General features: G+C 55.2%; 1 protein-coding gene across 2 annotated transcripts in view; it reads right to left on the bottom strand.

The window, feature by feature from the left end:
* Window positions 1–24,264, bottom strand: part of KCND3 (potassium voltage-gated channel subfamily D member 3) — a 137,494-nt gene that overhangs the window by 93,278 nt on the left and 19,952 nt on the right. The window lies entirely within an intron of this gene.

The raw sequence follows: 24,264 nt of genomic DNA, 5'->3' as shown, positions 1-24,264 counted from the left end.
TGTGTGCATGAGTGTGGGCTTTTGTTTTTGTGGGTTTTTTCGTTTTTTATTTAAATATATTTTTATTGATTTCAGAGAGGAAGGAAGAGGGAGAGAGAGATAGAAACATCAATGATGAGAGAGAATCATTGATTGGCTGCCTCCTACACGTCCCCTACTGGGGATCAAGCCCACAACCCAGGCATGTGCCCTTGATTGGAATCAAACCCGGGACTCTTCAGTCCATAGGTTAATGTTCTATCCACTGAGCCAAACTGGCTAGGGCTGGTGTGAGAGCCTGGGTGTGAGCATGCATGAGCATCCATGAGCATGCATGCTTGCAATGTGTATGTGTGTGTATGTGCCTGTGTGTGTGTATCTGCCCCTTGTCTGCATGTGCACAGTGCAGGCAGAGATGCAGCTGCACACATAGGCTCTGGACTCCATGTCCTCACCTACCAGTAGGTGAACTGGGCAAGTGCTTCAACCTGCTATGCCTCAGTTTCCCCATCCATAGAATGCAGATACAGTCCCTAATTCACGGGACTGTTGTGATTATTATGTGAGCTAATGTGCAGAGAGAGCACTTAGTGCTTGGTATAGGATTCATACGCAGCAACAGTTAGCTATTCTGCTGATTTTTGTTTATTGACCCAGGTCAACTGGCTGATAAATATCACTTCTTCTTCAAACGGAGGCATGAGGGGATCCCCGAGGTCACCAGACGTAAAGCCACACCATCCATCCATTCAGCACCTCCATAAACACAGACCTATGCTTCTAAGTAGAGGTTCAAATTCACAGGAAGGACCTTCCCTGAAATGCCATCCCTCGAGTCCACGCCCGCGGGACCCTTTATACATTCAACCACCTTCTAACAAGGTCTTTTGGATCCTCACAGCCAAAACCTTTAAAACTGGTCCAAGTGGACCCACCGGTGCTCTGAATACAGAGAGAATTCTGAGTCAGTTGTAGCGCCCACACCCTGAGCTGTTTGGCTCATTCGTGCAACCGCCTGCTTGCCACACTGCCAGATAACTGACTTGCCTGTTTTACGCATTTATGTAGAGAGCTATCTACATGAATGGAGTCATTTTGATATCTTGTCTTTAGTTGGTAATTGCTCAGAGAGAAAAACATGTCCTTTCCCCCTGGGAGATGCAAATCTTTAGTCTAATGGGCACAATGAGCAGAGGATTTGGGTGATACAATGGTGATAATAATAATGAAATGCTGCATAATAATTACAGTGGCAACAACACTAACGGGGATGGTGAGGAAGCGGAGCACGCACAGGGGCCAGGCGCCGTGCTCAGCCCTTCATGCAATCTGGCGCACCTCATGTGGGCGCAGGAGCAGAGCCTGTGCTCTTCGCTGCAAACGGATGGGCCCACTTTACCTGTTTAGGTGTGTGGAGAGGGGCGAGGGGCCAGCAGCCCCAGCTGCAGGACCAGAGAGTGTGAGTGTGTTCACGGGGAGAACAGTGCGCCTGGCCTCGGCACGGAACACCCCAATGCACTTTTCACTCACCCACACACATGCCCCCTATGCAGTTATCCCAGCAAATGAGCTACAGGGAAATACACGCCACAAGACTGCCTTACAAAAACAGCAAAATGCACAGCGCAGGCCCGCTCTATATAATTCATGCAGAAAACATGGGAACATCTTATCCTGATAAATTGTGCTTTCTGTGAATTTGCTGATCACACGCGCATGCACATGCTCACACCCATGCACAGAACGCCTCTGTGTGGCTTGTATCTCCATAAAGAGATGGAGAGAGCCCAGGTCTAAAGGCTGGCTGTGCCCGGGGGGCTAGGGGCCGGGGAGAGTAGGCTGTCAGCTTAGGGCTGGAGCCCGAGTGGCCGGGTTGGTGACCACTTCCTGGCAGCCCGGACAAGTTTTCCAGTTCAGGCTGTGGAGCCTAAGAATCCACAGCAAGTCTCTGTCACATGCCAGCAGCAGGTGAGCAAGGGGTCAGGGAGGAAGAGTTAGGGCCCCGTGGAAGAAGCGGACCCTGAACAGAAAAACATGATAAGGTAGGCATGATTACAATGCTCAACCGAGAACCACGAGTGGGGGGCTTCCTGGAGGAGGGGTCTGGGTCTTGAAGGCAAGTGTGGTGGCCAGGGGAGGAGAGTGGGATGGCATTCTAGGAGGAGGAAATAGCAAGAGGAGAGGCGTCGGGCACCGGGAAGCAGGGTAGACAGTCAGGACTGCAGCACCAAGGCTGCAGCGGACAGACAAGAGCTGAGGCTGGTCCGGTAAGGGGCACCAGACCTGAAGGGAAGGCTCCGGCCACCTCACCAAGTGACCTCCCCACCTGGCTGCCACGTAAGGCCTGTCCACCCTTCGGGGCCTGCTTAAGTGCGACCCAATCAAGGAGACCTTGGCTAGTTAGAGCCCTGCCAACACTCTCAACCCTTCCTCCCTTTCTGCGCGCTTCTAACTCCCACTGGAATTGGAGAATTATCAATGAGATTTGGGGTCACTGTCTCCCCCGCCCCCCCCCGCCCCCCCCGCCCCGGAGAACGAACTTTCTCGTTCACCCAGTGCCTAGCACAGTTCCCGGTACATATGAGTCACACAATAGGTGCTTGCTGAAGGAATAAATGGCTAATGAATATCCTTGCAAGGCATCATGGGATGGCTGGATGGGACGAGACTGGAGACCGGAAGGCAAGTGGAATAGCCGGGCCTGGAAGATGACAAGGCTCTGAAGTAGAGGGCAGGGCGTGAACGCGGCAGCCTCGTTAAAAGGCACACAGCAGGCCGGAGCGATGGATCTGGGTGTGAGAAAGGGAGAAGCTGGGGCCTCCTCCCGGACAGGCCATGTGCCATCTGCAGAGATGAGGACAAAGGACTAGGAGCAGGTCTGGGGGAAGGAAGGCCAGGGGTGGGATGAGTACGTGTGGACACAGTGAGCCCGAGTTCCCAGAGGCTCAGGACAGTCCCTTCCTGAAAACAGACACAGTGACCCTGTGGCCACCCTGGCATCCTCTCCGCAGGCAGCATCACCATTCACGCTGACCCTGCCAGAGCCTGGCCAGTCCCTGAGCCTTCCCATCCCACCCCACCCTGCCCGGGGCACTGGGCTCCGGTGAGCGGAGGGGGTGCAGCCTGGACGACAAAGACTGCTGTGAGACCAGGAGGATAAAAGGGTGTCCGTATGGAAATGGATTCAGGCCGACTCAGGGACGGGTGGTGGGCTGGTCCACACCAAGCCCATCCCTTTCAGAACCTTGCTTCCTCATTAGACAAGTCCATGCCTGCAGGCGCATGACAGGCTGCCAGCCCAGCCCGGAGGGACAGAACCAGAAGCAATCGGAGATGGGGCTTCCTCATCTCTCAGCCTGACTCCCAGGAACATTCCAAGAGACCCACCTGGGGTCAGCCCGTTTCTGCCCCTGTGTGACGTCAGCATGTGGTCATAAAGGCATTCGAGGTGTGTAGGTAAATGGGATCTTGTCTCCAGGGCCCGGGTGACATCAGGCACACAGGTGACCGAGCCTCTCTGCCCTCCGAGAACACGGTATTGACACTGTGCACTGTGTTTCTGTCAAGCCAGATTTCAATTAAGATTTTCTCTCCATGTTACTAGCTTATAAATGAATAAACAGACATCTTAATTACTCTGGACACACACCTCGGCAGAGGAGCCTGATGGAGGGCTGGGCAGGTCAAGAGTAGCTGCCCCACCCCCGCCCAGCCTGCTTACCTGCCCAGTCAGTCCTGCGGAAGTGCCACCCTGATCCAGCCTCTCACCAGCTCAGCAACCTTCAGTAACTCCTCGTAGGCTTTGGGACAAAGTTGAAGCAAAAATCCCAGTGCTCAAAGCCCCCTGTAGCCTGACCCCAACCTACCTTCCCAGCATTTCAGCTCACTTCCCCCCACCAGGCTGGACAGGACTCCTCGCTGCCTTGAGCCCTCACAGAAAGACAGAATCATGGACTGTTGGGGATGGAAGGAAGTCTTCATTTTCCAGACAAGGATGCCCAGGACCAGAGAAGGTCAAGGACTTGAGGGCACGGTCTGGGCCGAGTCTAAGGAGATTCATTCATTCATTCATTCATTCATTCATTCATTCATTCATTCGACATGTATTAAATGCCTATTTCCTGCCAGACACTCTCCTTGTTTGTGTAAGAGCATGAAACCTATATTTAACAAACATGGGAGCAGGCACAGTAGTAAACAAACAGAGAAGTCCCTGCCTTCTTGGAGAGTTGGGAGCGACATACTCAACAAAGACACACGTCAGACGGTGACAGTGACGAGCGCTGTGAAGAAGAACAGCGCAGGGGACGGGATACAGAGCGATGGTGGAGGCACGTTTCATCGAGGTGCGAACGGGAGACCTCAGGCTAAGTGGCATTTGAGCAGAAACCTGAAAGAAGTGAGGGTTCCCTCCCAGGCCCCTCCTGCCCTCTCTGCCCCTGCACACAGTGGGGCTACACAGGTCCTCCATGCAAGAGGACCTGCTCCCGGGGGTGGGGGCCTGGATCCAGACCCACTCAGGTTTTCAGCACGGAAATCACCCAGGGTCTTGTTTCACCCCAGAGTACGCATTACTTTTCCTCGCCGTCCCTTCCGGAGAGGTTCATTTAATAGTGTGTGAAATGACATGTCAACAAGAATCAGAATAAATGGCATCCTAATCCCCAGCAGGTGACAGGCGGCCCAGGGCAGGCGGCTCCCACAGCCCGCAGGGAGCTGGCCTGGGACCCAGCCTGGCTCTGGGCAGGGGGATTTCTACACTCGGCCTTGCAACTGGACCTGGGTCTTGGAGCTTCTAAAAGCGGAACAGGAGCCGCCTTTGATGGAGAAGCCAGCTATCCTCTGACACGCAATTAGCAAGGACAAGTGTTCCCCCGGGCAGATGCAAGCCCGTCAGTCACCCATCAGGGATCATGTGGATGAAGGGGCCTTGACCGGCTGCCAATAATCATTAGCTCACCTTGCCGAGCATGGTCGCACGCTTTTCGCAGCCCCTGAGTCTGTCAGCTCACTGCCCTGGGGACTTGGAGGTGTGAGAATGTGCCTCTGACCTTTGCCCACCTGGCCCAGGCCACGTGGACTTAATTTGATAATGGAAACAGAGAGTGTTTTCAGATGCTTACTATGAACTGGACCTGTGCTAAGAATTTTATGTGCTTTATTCTGTCTAATCTGCTCATTCATTCAAATACATGTTTATTGAGCATCTGCTATGTCCCAGGGACAGTTCTAGATAAATAAGAACAGTATCTAGCAGTGAATCAAATGGCATATTGACTGTGGGGCACTCGGGCCACCCCGCCTCCCGCCTCACTTTGGTGCATGGGGGTGAGATGCCGGGGTCCTTGCTGGGCGGTGCCTCGGGTCCTGCTGCTCTGCTGCCTCAGGGCTTTCTCGGAAGCCTGCGGAAGCCCTGGCACTCACAGGGCACAGCCCATGGCAGACAGGCGCCAAGCGCTCCAGCTCCGTGTGTGCCCGTGTGGTGACAATTCTGAGGCGCTGCCTACACAGTCCCTCAGAAATCCCCCCGGACAACCAGCTCACTCACCCAATGCTGGCCTTTTTCCCTGTCTCTCTCACCTGCCACCTGGACTCTGCACCCACACACGGTGGCCCCCAAACTAGGTCTCAGACTCTTGTTTCCAGGGAACCAAACTAAAACCCGAGAAGATACATATTAGGGAGAAAATAAAGTAGGAAAGGGAATAGAGATTTTAAGTCAGGAAAATAAAAGACAGCATTCCCATGTTCTAGAACTCAGTGGTCGGCAAACTGCGGCTCTGTTGACTAATGAGTTTGCCGACCACTGGGATAGGGGCTTAATCACAAGGAACAACAACAGCCTGTAACTATTGGAATCGAGAGTCTAGGTAAGTGGTCGGCAAACTCATTAGTCAACAGAACGGCAAACCGCGGCTCGCGAGCCGCAGTTTGCCGACCACTGTTCTAGATGATAATGGGGCCTCTGGTTCTGACTCTCAAGGTCACCTACGAAGCGGCAGAACTGGGACTTCCCACCTCCTTTCTGGTGTGGCAGTGGGTGCTCTTAGGCACTCTGTTCCTCGCCCTTCCCGTGGCTGCAGATCCAGGGCTGAATCGTGAGGTATAGGGCGGACCATGCCGGAGGGGAAGGAGGAGAACTCAGAGGCAGCGACCATGGCAGAGGTGCCTTGGCCTCCATCTGTCTCCACGCAGCTCTCTCTATGGAGCACCATGCCCAGCCTCACCTCACCGACAGGTGCGGCCCTGACACCTCTCCAGGCAGGCAGCACTGTTTTACTCTCCTCTGCCCATCGCCCTGAGGCTGTCAGAGCTGGAGGAAACCCAGGCGCTGGCTCATGGAATGCCTTCAGTTTTCAGGGGAGGAGGCTGAGCCCAGAGAGGGCGAGTGTCTTGTTGAAAGTCACACAGAGAGACAGGAGCCGAGTTTGGCTGGAGCTCAGGAGTCCTGCCGTTCGCTCTGTGGGACACCTGGACAGGTGAGAGCCTGGAGGAAGGAGGCTGGGAGAGCAGGGGGTCACCCAGAGGTCTTCATGACAGTGTGATCACCCTGCCCTGGGAGGTGGCAGGGTGGGCGTCATTCACCCTCATTACGGGGGAAAGAGACCGAGGCTTGGGGAGTCCACGCAGCCTAGGGGTGGCGTGGCCGTGACCCAAATCCACAAGTCCTGACTCCACATTTCCTGCTTTTCCAACGACTCCAAGCTACGCCCAGCCGGGCCTCCCAGTGATTAGCTTGCATTAGCTTCGGAAAGCCTCGGCTTTGCTGAATTCCATCAAGGACTAAATCTGTCAGGAAAACGGAAAGACAGGGCCTCATCCATCTTCTGGACAACTCTTTATTAGACTTATTATTATGTAAATACAGCGGAGGAGGACGCTGCATTAAAATCCAATCCGGGGCTGCCTCTGAGGCAGGGGTTAGATGGCAGAGGGGTAGAGAAAGGCCTTGTGAGGCCCATGGGGAGGCTGGCCGAGGGGGAACCTGGGGACGGGACAGGTGGGACACAGGCCCCTGGGTGCCTCATGCCCACAGCTGCTGCGTGCTGGGATATGCCACTGCCAGTCCCAATTAATGGAAGGTTGGGACAATAAAAAGGCCAAGCAGTGCCCTTGGCTGGGGCCGCTCGGTCGGGCCCGAGACTCCCTCGCTCTGTTCCTGTAACAGACTTGCTGGCGCACATGGGGACTCAGTGCATGTTCCTCTCAACGCAAGAATACACTCCCTGGGGCCACTACACTCCAAGGGGAGGAAGTGAAACAAATCTGGGCATTTCAGCCATTACCATTGCAGGAGGCCCGGGTGAGCCCACAGCGCGGGTGGCAGCTAACTCCTCGCCGCAGCGTCCTGCCTGCCCGCCTTGGCCTCTGCCCACAGCACACCGTGGTCCTGCCGCTGCCACGTGACCGTGAGCACTGTGACGATGGGGCTGGGTCTCCCCCTCCCCCCCAGTAGGTGCTGCCGGGAGAAGTTGGCTCAGGATGAGTTAAGGGCAGCACAGGGCACAGCGGGCAGCACACTACACGGGCAGTGTCTGTGCCAGCCTCTCTGTGCCCATCAGAACAGGGCACTGGCTGGGATGGACCCTCGCTCCCACGGCCCCTGTCCTGGTGCCCTTGTGCAAGGCAGGCCAGCTCAACCCTGCATGGCAGCTTGTACGGTGGCACAGGAGGGCTTTCTGGGGGAATTCACAGAAGACAGGTTCGCACTGGATTACCAGAGCAGCCTAGGACACACGGTTCAGCCTGCAAGGTCAAGCGCGGATGCCACCGTCCTTCTATGGTCGCCTCCCACTGATGAAGCACTGCCGCTCTAGGCGCTCTACTGAGACCGATCTCTATGGTCTACCTATTTAATCTTCACCGCAATCCCGCCAAGCAGGACCGCTACTTCCCATTTCACAGATGAGCTAACTGTGCTCACAAGGCTACAGCATGCCGTCGTCCTGGCTGGGAAATCCTAAATTGGAATTCAAGCCCAGGGGAAGGAGGGGCGTGGCAGCTGTGTAGGCCTTTGTATGAAAGTCATTCAGGCCTCGGCCCCGGTCTCAGCCTGTCGCATCTTCGCCCTCTCAAAATTCTGAGGCCTGGCACCCTCGCCCCAGTTGGCTTCTGAGCTGGAGTAGCTCGACAGCTGGGGAGAAGCTTGAATGCGGTTCTGGGCCATGCCCAGTGATGGGGGATTAGAACAACGTTTGCTGAGAAACCACCTTCCGGCGCTGCCTGATACCTGCACCAGTAAGGGCCTCCGACCCTCAGTGCGCTGGCCCCACGCCTCCCTCCACGCCTACAGGTGGCGCAAGGAGCATGGATTTGGGTGTTCGATGGACTGGGCTTGAGTCCTGGCTCCTCATGGACTCTGGCTTTTCTTACAGACCCCGTGATCTTAAACAAGCCTCAGTTTCCGCCTCTGAGGAAAGGGGAGCATACAACCCACCTAATGGGTGTTGTGCGGACTCAGTGTATTGATGTGCATAACAGCGGGGCCAGTACATGGCACATAGTAGGTGCTCAATACATGGCAGCTATTCTTCTACATAAATCATCAGCTCAGCTTCCCCATGGCAGCATGCAAGTACAGCAAAGCATCATGGAGGCCATGCTCCGAGTAGGGACACAATGGAGGAAGGGACTGGTGACATCCAGTGTGCGTGTGTGTGTGTGTGTGTGTGTGTGTGTGTGTGCGCGCGCGCGTGCATGTGTGTGTGTGAGCGGGGGCTCCACAGCCCTGACCTGCGCTGGTGACCAGGTGGTGGAGCAGGGGGAAGGTGTCCGGCAGAGCCTGGATGGAGCAGCAAGCCACTGCTCCACACACCCTGGCGCTGAGCTCAGGGCGGGGGCAGACGTGGTGCTCCCGGTGGTACTTGTTGGGCAAATGAGATGGAAGAGTCCTTGTCTGAGTCCTCCTTGCCTCCAATGGAAGGAGGCGGCCAGACTTTCCTTGACGATGGTCAGAGCCCCAGCCCGGAGCCTTCGGGGCCCACTCCCGTCCCGGTCCCTCTGGCTTAGCAATGCCTATTTCCTCCTCATCCAGCCTTGTGGACTGAGAGTGCCGTGTCCTCCTGAAATGTTCCCCCAGAAACGGACAGATTATCATTAAATACCGAGACGTGAGACTCAGAGGTTCCGTGGCTCTTTGTGTTTGCAAAGGGCTTGTGTGTGGGAAGCAAGTCCTGGGGCACGAACTCTGTTAGGCAGATTGAGGACGAGCCCCTTTCTCTCACAGGGCCGTCGGCTGTTTTGGAGATGAGTGACTTGCCCAATTGCTGTGTCAGTCAGTCATTCATTCACCGTGTGAGAGGTTACTATGGGTCATGACCTGGTCTAGGGTTGGGGATACAGCAGTGACAAAACAAGGTTCCCGCCCTCATGGAGCCTATGTTCCAACAGGGGAGACAAGCAGTACTTCACTAAAGCACCGGCCCAGCACTTGAAAGTTTATAATATTCTTGAACCTCATCTCAATTCTCGCTGAGTCCTGGGACAATTCTATTTTTATTATTCTTGTTTAATAGATGAAGAAATGAAGACTCAGAGAGGTTAAGTGACTGGTCCTAAATTACACAGCAGATACTCAGTGAGACCGGGACTCGACCCCCAGTTTTCAGACACACCAGAGCCTGTGTTCTTGAGGCAATACTCTGCCCGGACAATGGCATTATCAAAAGAGCAAACGGGAGAAGGGGGTACCCATTGTGGGGGCTTTCCTTCCTCTATCTGGGGCTTTTGAGGGGGATGCAAAAGTTTGGAGGAACTCTACATATTCTTATAATGGTTGACAAACGACCCATGGTAGACCAGTTGTCTAAGAATTGCCACAGGGACCTATGAAATCCTGGGCTGGGATAATACTTACTTGATTCTTTTTTTGTGTTTGTGTATTTGCTTGGATTATTTTGTTTTGCTTTGTAAACTTTGTATTGGGTATGATGACATTTCTCTAATGGGGACCGTGTTTGCATAGACATGAGGGGGGCCAGAGAAGCAGACAGGAAGAGTGAAGAAGGACAGGAGGCAATGGCCCGACCCCCAAGAACAGGCGTCCTCAAACTACGGCCCGCGGGCCACATGCAGCCCGCCGAGGACATTTATCCGGCCCGCCGGGGGCCGCTGCCTGTCCTGCTTAGCAGCCGACTCGTACCGGGCCCGCAGTGCGCATAGGAATTTGTTCATAGTTGTTTTTTTAAACTATAGTCCGGCCCTCCAACGGTCTGAGGGACAGTGAACTGGCCCCCTGTTTAAAATGTTTGAGGGCCCCTGCCCAAGAAGCTTTGTTTGGCCACCGCTCATTCCTTCCAAAAGCTAGAGCTCCTAGTGTGCCCTGGGATAGAGAAGGGCTGAGGCAAGCCCCGTCTGCCTGTGCCCCACATGCCTGGCCGATGCCCTCACCTGCTCGGCCTCTACAGAAAGATCTATTTCCAGGAGCTGGGCGGGTGGGCAGGGGCTCCCCTGCCAGAGACGAGGTAGTCTCCTCTATCTGTATATGGCTCCAACTCCTGGAAAAACAGCCACGTGTGAGGCACGAGTGCTGAGCAGCAAACAGCTTGCTCCCCACCCAGCCCTGCGTGACTCACCAGGGCAAAGAGCCAGCCTCCCCAGGGGCCAGGCAGGCAGCTGCCCGGGGGGAAGCCAGTGAGTACAGGGACTCTGGCCCACACTTAAAGACAGGATTTATTTCTTCCCCTCCCCACAGCCTGTTGAGCTATTCTGCTAGTTCTTCCCCTTCTGTTTATTTCCACTTCTCGTCCCCAAGGTGGAAGAGAAATTCCATCTCAGCGGGGCAGACCATTTCCCCAGAGAGACTTGCAATTAGCTGAGTGTGGCCAGGGCTCTTGCTCTCCCCCAGCAAACAGACCTCTCCATAGGCTTTGGCCACTCCAAGGCCAACCAGGGTTCACTGTGCGCTGCAGGGGAGGGCAGGGAAAGGGAGGAGAGAAGATGAGGGAGGGGCTGTGAGCACGGAAAGGGTTTCTGGGAGGCCAGAGAAGGAGGAGGGGAGCAAGCAGAGAAGAGGGGCAAGTAGAACTGGAGAAGAAGAAAAAAGTGGACGGTTCATCGCTGTAGATATTATAGTGATATTTTCCTTGGGGCCTAATGTCATACTCCGATGTGGGCAAAAAATCACAACCAGCATGTCCGGGCCTCATTCCGGGCGTCCGGCATTGTGGGAGACTTGGCCTTGGTCCCCAAGGGGCTTAGGGCTGGGAGGAAGGGTGAGTCTGAGCAGCCTGTGGTCAAGGTCCAGTGGGACATAGATAAAGGTGCTTTTGTCCGGGAGTAGAAAATCCAGTGGCAGTTCTGACTCCATCACAGCTGGGGAGGGAGCCTGGGCCTGCACTGGCCTCCCTGTGCCTCCGTTTCCCTGCTGTAAAGTGAGGATGATACATGTCCCACCGACCTTCCATGGTCATGGGGACCCTCGAAGGAGACACCGTGGGTGAAAATGAACTGTAAACTCTAAAACTGGACAGAAGTGCATGAAACAGAGCATCGAGGGCTGGATGCTGAGACGGGAGGTCAGCATCCTGAAGGCCAGAGTGGGTGGTCAGAGTCCTGAAGGCCAGGGCAGCGGGCTGGGCTGGGAGAGATACACAACCCGTCTTAGAAGAAACAAGGAAACAAGGTGGGGAGAGGAGGGAAGAGGACACCAAAACAAAGGCATGGAAGTAGGAATATAGTTCTAATGGTGGGAACATTGAAAATAATTCTGTTTTTGTTCTTTCGCTCGCTCCCTCCCCCCTCCGACTTCCACCCCTGGCGTTTTAGGTGGTTCCTTCTGCCTAGAATAGGCGCCATCTCCCGACCCTCCTGTCTGATGAACTTTACGAACATGTCAGATCTTTTTTAGATGTCATTCCCTCCAAGAAGCTCCTCCTGGTCCCCAAGGATGGGTGCTCCTATATCCTTGTATTAGTGCTTTCTAAACATTTTTACCACAACCCAATCTAAGCAATATATTTTAGACCACACACACATCAATACATAAAATGGAAACAAATGTTGTAGAGAAACATTTTCTCCTTAATATCATTTATCCCATAATATCATCCTGGGATGTTTCTATTCTGCTCTATTTAATTTTTTTTAAATGCTGGCCGTGGCCCACTAAGTTAATTTCATGACCCACTAATGGGATGGTCACAACACGGCACCTGCTCGCCCGTCATGGTAGCTACTCCCTGCACTGGCCCCCCACATGCGTCCGCAGCTCTACCAACTGCAGACTCCCTGGGACAGGCACCTCAATACGTCCTACCCTGGACCCAGCCCCCAGCCCAGCAGGTGCTCAGACATGTTGACTGGATCCGTTATTGAGTGCAGGGATGTCTGGCTGGAGCAGCATAGTGCTAACTTAGAGTGGGACAGGACGAATTAGCCTTGAAAAGCAGGCAGAGGAAGGTGAGGTTTCTTGCTTGTTTGTTTTTTAAGCTTTTTAAATTGCTTTTGAGAGAGAGAGAGAGAGAGAGAGAGAGAGAGAGAGAGAGAGGAAGTGAGAGGGAGAGAAACGTCAACATGAGAGTGAAGTATTGATCAGCTGCCTCTTGCATGCCCCTGTCCATGGATTGAGCCTGCAACCTGGGCATGTGCCCTGGCTGGGAACTGAACCAGCAACCCTTTGGACCATCGGATGGTGCCCAACCAACTGAGCCATACCGGAGAGGGCTAAAGGTGAGTTTTAAGAGAGCAGCAGGACAGCAATCTTGGCAGGCAAGGAGGAGGGCCTGGCCCAGGCACTGGCTGTAGGAGCCATAAGAAAGGACTCCTCCTGGAGGCTGTTTGAAAGAAGAGGTGACTAGGTGTGGTTACACCAGAGAGCTGGAGGGCTGGCAGAGACCAAGTGGCAAAGTGGACCCTGAGTCTCTGGCCTGTGGGAAGGACATCTTGTGACGGCTGTTCTGCCCAATCACTACAGCTCAGTAAAGACCCCCAGTCACAACAGCTTGCATTTACTGACCACCTACTATGTGCAGGTACTATACCAGATCCTTTGCATACATCCTCTGTTTACAACCACAGGCCTAAGGAAGTTGCCCAAGGTCACACCGCTGGTGAGTGGCCCAGGCAGCACTCAGGTCGGATCAGCCCGAGTCCATGGTCCAGCTTTCCCCTGCACCATCTTGTCCACACCCCACTTCTCACCTCTACCTCCTGTCCAGCAGTTTCTATGGCTGACAGTCTATGAGCCCCTGATTTCTCTAGAATTGGGAGTCATGATCAGGTTATGGTGAGGGGTGGAAAGGATGGGGTGAAGCTGGAATCTGTGTTGACCACCCTGAGTGTGCAAACATTGGAGATGAAGAGCAGCATTTAACAAATACGGAACCTTAGGTGGCAGGCACTGTCCACGGTGCTGAAAATACAATGAAGTACAAAACGAAGTTCCCAGCCCTTGTGGAGTTCACATGCCAGAGAAAGGAGGGAGCCAGACAACAACCAAATAAACATACAAAATGGTGCAATGCCAGCAGAACTGATAACCAAGATGGCTACGTGACTAACAGGCAGGTAGTATGTACAGTACATACACTGTGGGTACGCTGGACAAAGGCACCTCTGGCTGGATGGAAAGAGACGGACTGAGATTTCATCATGCTACTCAGAGCAGTGTGCAATTTAAAACTTATGGTTTATTTCTGGAATTTTCCATTTAATATTTTCAGACCGCAGTTGACGGAAAATGCAGAAAGTGAAACTGCGGATAAGTGGGGAAACTGTACCAAGTTTCTTTGCACATATTCTTCCCTCTACCCAGACTCTCTACCCTCCCTCATGTTCTGTGTGATCCTTCAAGTCCTGAACACCCCTGGCATTGCCGGAGGACCGGTTAGCCCTCCTCCATGCCTCTGCGGGACCTTGGCCACACTTCCAGTGCTGCTCCCACGCATACACCGGGCAGTGAGACAGAAAGCTCATCTGTGCCTCATCATTTTCATATCTTCAACGTCCTACATGAGGCCTGACACATGAGGGCTCAATAAAGGTTTTTAGAATAAATAAGTGACTCCACGAGAGAATGGATTCCTTTAGCTTCTGAATCAAATGGGCTGACATTTATTTAACACCCCCTGTGTGGCAAGCACTGTGCTAGGCGCCGAGGGAGGTCACCTCCAGCCAAAGGTGCCATTTCTGCCCTCGAGAAACACAGTCTGGCCGGAAACTAAGGTGATTAACACACGGGTAGTAACAGTGGTAGGAACAGCACCGAGCACTTACTGGGCGCCTGCCGCATGCCAGGCTCAGTTCTCAGATAGTTACCAGGTGGGAACTCATTCTAACCCTCTAACCACCCTACGAAGAAGGTGCTATTATTATCTCTAATATACAGATGAGGAAAAGAAAGCTTAAAGCTACCCAGCTGGGAGGTGGCATACTGAGTTCCAACCAGAGTATAAAATAAGAAGAAGAATTCTAAACGTTGCAAGAGGAAAAAGGAGAAATGCCTGTGGGCTGGAGGACCAGGGGACACTTCCAGGGAGAGGCTGGACTTGGGCTGAGTCGTAAATTCCTTCCCCCTAGCCTTTCCTCCACCCTGCTGGCATCCAAGACCCTTGGCCCCCTGCACCTGGAGCCCTGGGGAGACCAGTGCACATGAGGTGACTTTGCAAGGCCGCTGATGTCACCAGCGCTCCTAGGGCAGCTGGCACCCCAGCTCCCACCAGGCGCCTCCCCAGATCTGGAGCCCCAGGGGGCAGGAGCCCACAGCAGCCGCTGATTAATTTCCACTGACAAGAGGTTGCGTCTTTGGCAAGCACGGTATTAAATAGCTCCTTTTGATCATAATTAAGTTTCTCTCCGGCTGATGCTATAAATAGCCATGCCCTATTGATTGGAGGGTCTGGGCTGTGAGCTCAGTGTCCTCCGGGAGCCTTTCCAGACCTGGCCTGGGCTCTCGCGGCCCAGGCTTCTCTTCCTGACAGGCATCATTCCTAATTTCAAGGGCAGGTGCAGCCAAACACCAGGCTGGGGTTTGGCTCGTTTTCCCAACTCTCCCCACCCCCACTGCTGGGCCAGCCGAAGTCGGGGTTGACTCACTGGGTCACTTGGCTTCCCAAGGGAGGAGCAGGCGGAGACCAGGACACCTGGCCTCTCCTCCTGGGCCCGTCAGGACCTGAGCCTCCCCTTTTCTCTGCAATGGGGACAATATCCCCGCCTGGAACCCTCCGTGACCTACCGACAGGAAAACTGAGGTGCAGACACATGATGACCCTATGAACAGTTTCTGAAGAAACAAACTCACACCTAGGGTGTCCCTTCCTCTTTCTCTTCTTAAAGAGAGTAGAAGCAATCTTGTTCTGCTGCGATGTCCAAGAGAGGACGGGGTGGGGGCTGGGCCCTTTAAATCCCAGGGTCCCAGTGCAGGGAGGGCACTCGGGACAGAGCACATTATTACAATGCTCCCTCTGCCCAACACAGTTTTACACGGACGGGAAAAGCACCAGGTAGAACTCCCTCCTTCTCCCCCACTTGAAACCTACCCAAGCCACTTTCCAGAAAGCAACGAGGTTCTTTCTCCAGGACTCCAGCCCAGCTCCCTGCCCACCCCCCCCATAACCACCAAACACACACAGTGCTGCTGCTTAGCATAGTCTGCAGTTCCTTGGTGTCGGTTCCATTTTGTTCCCACTCTAGAGACGGGGGGGCTGGAAAGAAGGAGTCAGGAGGGAGAGGAAGCTATGCTCTGAAGTTACCAGGCTTGGCATGATCCCACCTCTGCCACCAACAAGTGCTACGGTCCCGGGCAAGTAGCCTACCCTATGCCTTCGTGGCTTTTTTCCTCTGTAAAATAAGTACGTGGGATAAAATGACCTTTTCCGTGCCGAGTTCTACAATGGTTTGATTCTAGGTAAAAAGGGTACGTGCATGCCTTTGCTGGGAAGGAAGCCTGGAAGAGCTGATGTGAAGTTTCCTTTGTAAAACCAGACGTTGCTTGGGCCCCCAAAGGAGGAGGGTGTTTGCAGAGGGCAAGCCCTGGGGTCAGGCTCTTGCCCTCTGCTCTTTACAAAACCACTTTGGCTCTCAGACCAAAGATGCCCCATCTCGTCTTTATAAATGAGACTGGCCCGAGCCATGCTCGTTCGTTTACCTAACGCCTATGGCTGCTTCTGTGCTGCAAGAGCAGAGGCGAGTAGCTGAGACAGCGACTGTATGGCCCACAAAGCCTCAGCTATTTACTCTCTGGCCTTCACAAAATTAATGTGCCATTCTCTGCTGAGGCATGTGAGTAGGTGGAGAAGAGCAGAAAAGGATTCCCACTGAGGTCAGGAGTACGTGCCTGGGGGGATCCTGGGCAGAGCAGGCTGCCACCCCCCACTGTCCTGCAAACCAGGGCCCAGTAGGAGTCGTTGGTGCTTTTCCAGGGACATGGATTCAGACCCTGGAGTCCTGGGGGTTCTGCCCAGTGACCTGGAAGCCTGGAGAAGCATGTCCCCAAACCACCAGACATACACAGAGACACACATATGTGCAGGTGCACACACACACACACACACACACACACACAGGGCTGGGTTGGGGCAGGGAGGTATTTTCCTCCTGTGTATGAGAAGCTCCTAATCCAACTCGTAGAAACACATCCCACCTAACCAGGCTGTGCTCTTCCCTGCTGGGGTTCATGCTCCAGAAAACCTCCTCAATCCCTGGCAGAGCCCCGAGCTGAGACCAGCGTAGGAGAGAGCCTCGGGCCCGGTCGCCGGTGCCCAGAAGCAGAGCCGCCCCCGGGAAGAGGACGATGAGTTGGTCACTGACAAACAGCCCAGACTGGAGGCCTGGGAACTTCACTTAGCAACCTGACTGATGGAGGAACACAGCACGGCTGCCAGGGAACTGGGAGCAGGCGGCGCTGGTGGAGGAAGCAGAGCAGTAGAAGCAGCACAGGGAGAAATAAAACCTCCACACTCTGTGCTCCCCAAAGCCCGCTAAAGCTCTCCAGGCTTGGACTGCTCAACTTGGGGTTTCTGGGGGAGCTGCTGTTGCTCCCATTCTTCTCCACCCTCTGGAGCCGGCAGGCCCCTCCGTCTGGCCCTGTCCTGATGGTCAGCATGGCAGGACAGCCCCTGATCTCCAGCATCCACCGGCAGACTGTGGGGTCTGTGATGGCCTTTCTTCCTTTACATCTGGTTTTCCAGGGCAGGAGGGAGGGGGGACAAAATCTCCAGATCAGTACTCACAGGGCGCTGCCCGAGGCCATATGCTACAGTCTCCAGCGCTGCCATTACGCATCTTGCTTGTAATTGCTTTAGAATGACACTCATCATGTTCTATTTTATCACCCGACGACAGATCCATACAGGGGAAGGGAAATGCACACGCACTCAGAGGAAGCCAGACTGCGTGATGGTTAGGGAGAGCGATTGTTCAAAACTCCGAGAGCCGGACTCTGTCCACTCGCCTAGCGAAGGCACCACACTCACTGTTCCTACCTCTGCGTGGGGAGGGAGGCAGCAGGGAGGACCCCACGCTCCCCCGCTCCCTCTGAACGCCCCACAAACCCTCAGCCTTCCTCGCTGTAACTACTCAGGGATGAGGCTTTCTTTCCGGGAGAAAAGGCAACGAGAAGCAGAGAGGTAGGGAAGGCCCCTGAGGTAAACAGCCCCTCCACTCCCCCATCATCAAGGGTCAACAGGCAGGGGCCTCCCTCATTCGTAAAGGTCACGGGGGCTGGAAGCTTCCGGGGCCATGACTGGAGCCACAGACTTAACTCCGCTGGCTGACCCTGCATCCCGGGGCTAGCGGGCAGGAACATGGAACCCCCTCCCTGCCCACTGCTGGGAAGGATGACAACCCAAGAGGTGGGCGGCTCCAACCAATGAAGGGAAGCGCCTGTGTCATCACTGTCCCTGCCGGGTGCTTCTCTGTGGTATACAGTCGGCGCCGCGGAGAACGCCAAGAGAGCCCCTTCCTCGGAGCCCTGAGTGCGGAGGTGGGCGGGTGTGAGAGCCCCACATCTGGTGGGTCCCACAGTCCCGGCAACTTCTCCCTTCCTCATCTTGAGCCAAACCCCACCATGCCCCACCCCTGGGACCTGTCTCCTCTGCCCCCCACTGGCCTCGCAGCAGACCCCAAACCAGCCCTCCAGGGGCCTGCCGTCCATAGCTATTTAGGGCTTGAAATCTGGGCCCAGAGAAAATGCCCCCAAATCCAAGATCCCTTCTGGCTGAGGACACTGATCCTCAAGAGCATCTGCTGAAGCCCAGCTTAGCAACCCTGAGGAGGACAGCCCCAAACGCAGAAACGGGGTCTGCCATGGAGTGGGGTCCAAAGACCGGCCCGAGCCTGGTTCCCTACCTGCCTCTCCACAGGGCTGGTCAGGCCCAGAGGGTTCCAGGAGCAGGGGCCTCCGCAGCCCCTCCCCCAGCCCAGAACGTGTTCAGGTACAGAACTCTGGAGACCCCTGGGGGAACAGGGGCCAGGTTTGGAGTGAAGGGACATCTCCTGTCGACGCACCAGGCTGAGACAGGGGGAGAGGCCTGATGGACACCTAGGCAGTGACATACGCAAAACTACCTCCACCGGGGAGACACTTTCTCTCAAACCCCTCCTCATGTTAAGACGGGAATGAGGGAATGAGCTTACATCCCCAGGGATGGGACGGAACAGAACAGTCTGTTTCCAGAACACTCTCCCATAAGCGCTCATCTTTCTGTTTCTTAATGAGGAGCCTGAAGGGAGCCTTGGAGACGGGGCAGGTGAGCGAGTGACTGGGGAACCCCATCCAAACACCTACTTTCCTCTGGGAAAGCCCCCAGCCATGCTTGCCTCCTGCCCCTCCCTGCAGAGCAGGGGGCACTTGCCAGGAGCCTAGGTGGGGGCACAGACAAGGCAGCTTGGACCCTGCTCTTTTCTTGGGGTGAGAGTGGGGGGAGGGAGGTGCCAGGGAGGATGAAGCTCTCTCTGCCCAGGGACAGGGCTACAGCCTGGGCTGCTTGGCCGCCAGGGCTGGCAGCCAGGATGCTGGCTGGGCACAGAGGGTCTGTCCACCTGTGCTCATCGCACAGGCAGTGGCCATCCTCAGCTGTCCCTCAGAGAGCAAACACTGACGCCAGGCCATTGTGCTCCCAGCAGCCCCGTCACCCCCATCAGACCTGCTTGGCGTGATGTTTCCTGGTCTTTGTGGAATGTGTCCAATTTCCTGACCAACGTCCTGATAAATAATCATTTCCTCGTTCACTCCCGGCAGCTCCAAGCAAGGGAAGGGAGGAGGCTGGTTGGATGGGGACAGCCCTTTCTTTTGTTGCCGTGGTGTCTGAAAGCCAGGGCTGACCTCTGCCTGGTGCAGAGGGCACAGGCTGCTCTGCAGAGGGCTGTCTGTCTCCGCCTCGGCAGCTGCCAGCGGTTACCAGCTCCCTCCTCGCGGCCACCCTCTGCGCCCTGTGTCTCTGGCCCCCTCCCCTATGCCGAAGCTCTGCCTTGCGGCATGAGGAGCCTTGGGTGATGGTCCAGGGAGCCAGGGGGGACCTCAGATCTCACGAAGGGAAGAGCATCGTCTGGGGAATCAAGTGCTCTGGGTTCCAGTCTGACCGGGGGTGCTGCCTTGGCTGACACTGGCTGTCATCTCAGCTTTCCTGTGGCTGAGACACGGGCCGCAGCCAGGACCCTCCTCGCCTGTGTGAGTGGCGCCCGCAGAGCCGAGCCCTTGGGCAGCCACAGTCCCACTCCTGTTCTCCCCACAGATTCTGCCCTGAGCTTCCCTGGCACACCATCTGGTATTTCTGGGCGAGCCAAGAGTTATTTACCAGTGACAGCTCTGTCATCTGGCCGTGCCCACGGGCAAGGGCAGAGGAGCCCCTCCAAGCCCCAGCGCTGGGTAAGGCCGGGCACCCACCGGCCAGGCACTGACCTAGGCACTCCACAACGTCATTACTTTTAAACCTCACAGTACCCTCATTTGCCAAAAGAAGAAACTGAGGTCCACCGGAGGGCTTCCGTGTGGTCATGCGGTAAGACCGTGGCAGAGCTGGGGATGGACCCGTCTCTGTGTTCAGAGCCCATGTCCTGACTCACACACGCTCAGCGGGGCCTCCCTGCAGAAGCCAGGCCTGGCTGCCAGCAGCGACCCCAGTTCTCAGGAGTGAACCAGCCGGTGGGCCCTCCCCTTTGGCTTTGGGCAGGAGGGAGTCAGTGCTGCCAGAGATGAAATCCATTCTCCTCCCCGACCCTGACCAGGCAGCCTCTTCGGGCCACTGCCTCCCACAGCCAGGGACTTGAGTCACTGCGTTGCGCTGGCACCATGGAAACCAGTGGGAATTTGACCAAGCGAAGGTCCGTGCCCCACTCTCGCCCGCTGTGAAACTGAGTCCACGTCGCTCATGGGTCGCAGAGACGGCCACCGAGTCTTCCAGTCCCTTTGTGTTCACACCCTGCGCAGTGTGACGTTGTGGCTCCTCCCATCAGAGCCAGGGCCAAGCCTGTTCTCTAGCCCTTGAATCTGCACTTGGCCATGTGACTCGCTTTGACTATTGGGACGTTAGCAAATGTAACACACGCAGGGGCTCGAAAGAGGCTTGTTCATTGGGGGTTGACCTCTCTTGTAGCTCTGGGGACTCTGTGACTGCCACCATTTGGAGGATCTGTGCCAGTGATCTGGACGATAAGAGACAAGAGCCATGCCATCCATCCTTGTTGCCCCAACTGATCTGGAGTCGGATACTAGACAGGTGACACCATTCTAGACCATCCATCCCCAGTCAAGCCTCACTTGCCAAAGAGACCAGCTGACCCAGCCAGGCCAAGAGAACCACCCACACAATCCACAGAAGCATGAGAAATAAGGTCCCAGATTTCTAGGGTTTGTTACGTAGTGGAAGCTAACTGATACAGGGTCCCTCAAAGGCACTGATGAAGAATATTATGACCATGAGAGTGAGAATCCAGGGTAGTGGAGAGGGGGCTGCTCGAGATCCTACTTTGCCGTTGAGTAAGTGACTCTGATGAGTTTCTTAATGTCTCTGTGACTCAGTTTTCTCATCTGTAAAGGGTGGATAACAATAACGCCTACTTGATAGGGCTGTTGTGAAAACTGAATTAGTAAATGTCGGGCCCTTAGGACAGTGCCTGGCCCACGATGAAGGGTTTTCCTGTCGTTTTTATTAGAAAACCCCTGCCAAGATCCCAGTGGTCAATGAGTTGTTCCTGGAGGGAGGGGCAGATGAAGACCTCCAGCTCCAGGGATGGCTGACCAGAAGCAGTGAGCTCAGGAAAGACTTCCTGAGATGCTAAGAAGGTTACGGGGGGCCCTCCAGCCAGACAGCCTTTAGGGCCGAGAGGGACCCAGGCAGGCTGCACCGCCTCACCCACCGCTGGCCAACACACACAGGCTTTCTTCTCCTCTGCAGGGGTTTCCATCTAAGCAAGTCCTTGGCTTCTCTGAGATCATCTTACTGCCTCCTCCAGGCAGTCTCAGGGCTCAGCGTGAATTAGTCTTCACAGAAAAGAGTGGAGGACTCATGCATACCCCACTTCTTAATCTCAGCCACCCATCAGCGCTCCTGAATCACCTTTGGTTATAACTCTATTGCAATTCAACGGAAAAGGGAAACACAGCTGGGCAAGAATGGGCTACAGGCATGTGGAGATATGTACAGGTCTCAGCCCCCCGGGCAGCTGGGTGGGGTCCGGCAGTAACCTCCTGCCTCAAGCAGCCTGGCCAGCCCAGGGGCGCAAGGTCGAAGGCATGGCCAGGTGACCACACTGGTCCAAAGTAAAAAGACTGTCGAACTTGGAACAAGGAAGGAAGCACAAATTCAGAGGGGCTCCTCTTGGCCAGACCGAAGTTTCTCTTGCTGATGCCCTAGCTCTGTGGTCGGCAAACTGCGGCTCGCGAGCCACATGCGGCTCTTTGGCCCCTTGAGTGTGGCTCTTCCACAAAATACCACGGCCTGGGCGAGTCTATTTTGAAGAAGAGGCGTTAGAAGAAGCTTAAGTTTAAAAAATTTGGCTCTCAAAAGAAATGTCAATCGTCGTACCGTTGATATTTGGCTCTGTTGACTAATGAGTTTGCCGACCACTGGCCTAGCTGATACGAGGAGGTAGACACAAAACAGGCTGGAGAACAGAACCCACTCCTGTTCCCGCAACGTCGGGAAAGGGAGAGGCCGCAGTTCCCCACCCCACCTGGTGGGACCCCACTGAGAGGGGAATCCTCGGTGCTAGGGCACTGCCGAGAGAGGGCTGTCCCTGCACCTGTCTCCCATCCCCCAAACTCTGCCAAGGAGCGTAGTTACAGGTGCCGCTGCAGTTCACCAGATTGGTCACCGCAGGAGCAGGCCCACGTGGCCAGCACAACAGGACATTTGCTGAATGAACGAAGGGAGTGGGCAACAGAGGATTCTAACCTGCAGCCGGAAGCATGTGCGTCCCCCCACCCCACCCGACACACCTGGGAACAGGACTATAAATCCAAGGACTGCCGAATCGTTCTAATTTTAAACAAACGGGTCTCTGGTTTAACTTTAAACAATTAACACGAAGAAAAAAGATGTTTAACTTGCTCTTGTACAATGAAAATATACATACCTTGGTGTAGACACAGCCCCCATTAAAATAAAGTTACCCCTATAATGTACATTTCATTAAATGGCACTCAGGCCTGTGGGCAGAAGGGGGTTTTACAGACGCTGCTTAAAAGACAAGATTTTTTCCCTTGTATGTTTGATATAGTTCATGGTTATTTAAAAGTAAAGCATTGAGCATTTTTACTTATAGGAGCAGTCAATTCATAGAGACGAGATCCCCACCAATTCTCTCTGGGTTCCTCAGTTACAGAGTCGCTTTCTGGGGCAGTGGGGTGAAGGGTGGGGGCCGGTGGGGGGCTCATCTAAGGACCACAAGCCCCAGGCCTGGCCCAGGATGATGCCTCTGGTGGTGGCAGGGGGGCGGGTGGGGGAGGGTCAACCCTCAGCAGGTCATCCTTCAGGATGGAGGGGCTCAGGCTGACACCAAGAGAACAAGGCTCTAGGTTCCCCATGTCAGCAATGTTCCAGGGTTACCCCAGGACACCTCCTCCCCGCCCCCCCCCCCCCCCCCCCCGCCCCCGGCCTCCCTGCTAGCAGGCTTTCACACACAGGCACGCGCACACACTCACCATGAGCACGGGGCCCTCTCCGACTCTCTCCAACTTTCCTTTCTGCTGGACCGCTCTCCCTCCCCGCTCTGCGAGCCAACTTTCCCGCATGATTTACACACTCCTAGAGGTTCCGTCTCTTCCGGGATAGCTCCAGGCCGGACAGCTCCGATGATCACCTTGGCTCTGCCCCATTTGGACAAGAAACATCCTAGAGCTACATACTCCACCCCAAATCTGGGCATGTCCTGTCTCACTTCAGGCCCACAAACACACAGACCTGGCCCTGCCTCACCGCTTGATTTAGAGATTTTTCCTTGGGTTGTTGGGCTCACACGTGCGGGGCTCCTCACTCTGCCCGAGGTGAGCCGGCAGGCACAGACCGGCAGGCACAGACGGGTGGCGGCGGGCCAGGACCTGGCAACTGAGGCCCTCCTGTGTGCCAGGCCCTCTGCTGGGAGCTGGGGTCTGGGACCACAGTGCCCAACTGTGAGGAGCTGCCATGCAAACAGGAGCTGTTTACCCAGGTCTCGGGTGGTGGTGCCAGAGGGAGACGCCCTGACCCGTTTCCACCGCCCCCTCCCTGCCACCCCGCTGCCCACTCTGCATGCCTCCACGCTCTGCGCTCCGGAAAGGAAACCCCTGAGAGGCTCATGCGCTCACCCTCTCCCAGGTCCTCTGTGATCATTTAATGGTTGATTTCATTCAAGTCATTCAAGGTAATGTCCGCCAAGCTGCCCACAGATACTAATAGCGATATATGGATTCCCTTGCATTCCTGTGGGAAACTCATGCAATGAGATAATGGGAGTGGTGAAGGGAAGGGCCACTTACAGACCAACAGGATAAGAGGAAAGAGAAATAAGCCGCAGGAGGGGCTGGGAGGGAAGAAACCAGCCCCTGGCGAGGAGGCGCGAACTCGCTGGGCCCAGACCCCGCTCATCTGTGCGGTGAGGGCCTGGGGAGGGGCTGGCTCACCCCCAGGGACCTGCCAGGGCTGTGTCTGCATCACCCTCAGGCAGTGCCTGGACACGTGTCCCAGGGCCTTCTTGCCACTGAGACGCCCTGACGACAGTGATACTTGCCTTCCAAAGCTATTTCCTAACAGAACTGCTGGGGCTCCAAAGCCCCCGCCTGCCGGGTTCCAGAGGCAGTGGTGTGGGTTTAATACCCGGAGAAGGGTGGTGGTCACTGACCCACCTCCAGGTGGAATGCACTGCCACCCA

The sequence above is a fragment of the Plecotus auritus genome, assembly GCF_963455305.1.
Source record: "Plecotus auritus genome assembly, chromosome: 12".
In the NCBI taxonomy this organism is placed as follows: domain Eukaryota; kingdom Metazoa; phylum Chordata; class Mammalia; order Chiroptera; family Vespertilionidae; genus Plecotus; species Plecotus auritus.
The sequence above is the reverse complement of the archived record's forward strand: the minus strand, read 5'-3'. Positions and strand labels throughout refer to the sequence as shown.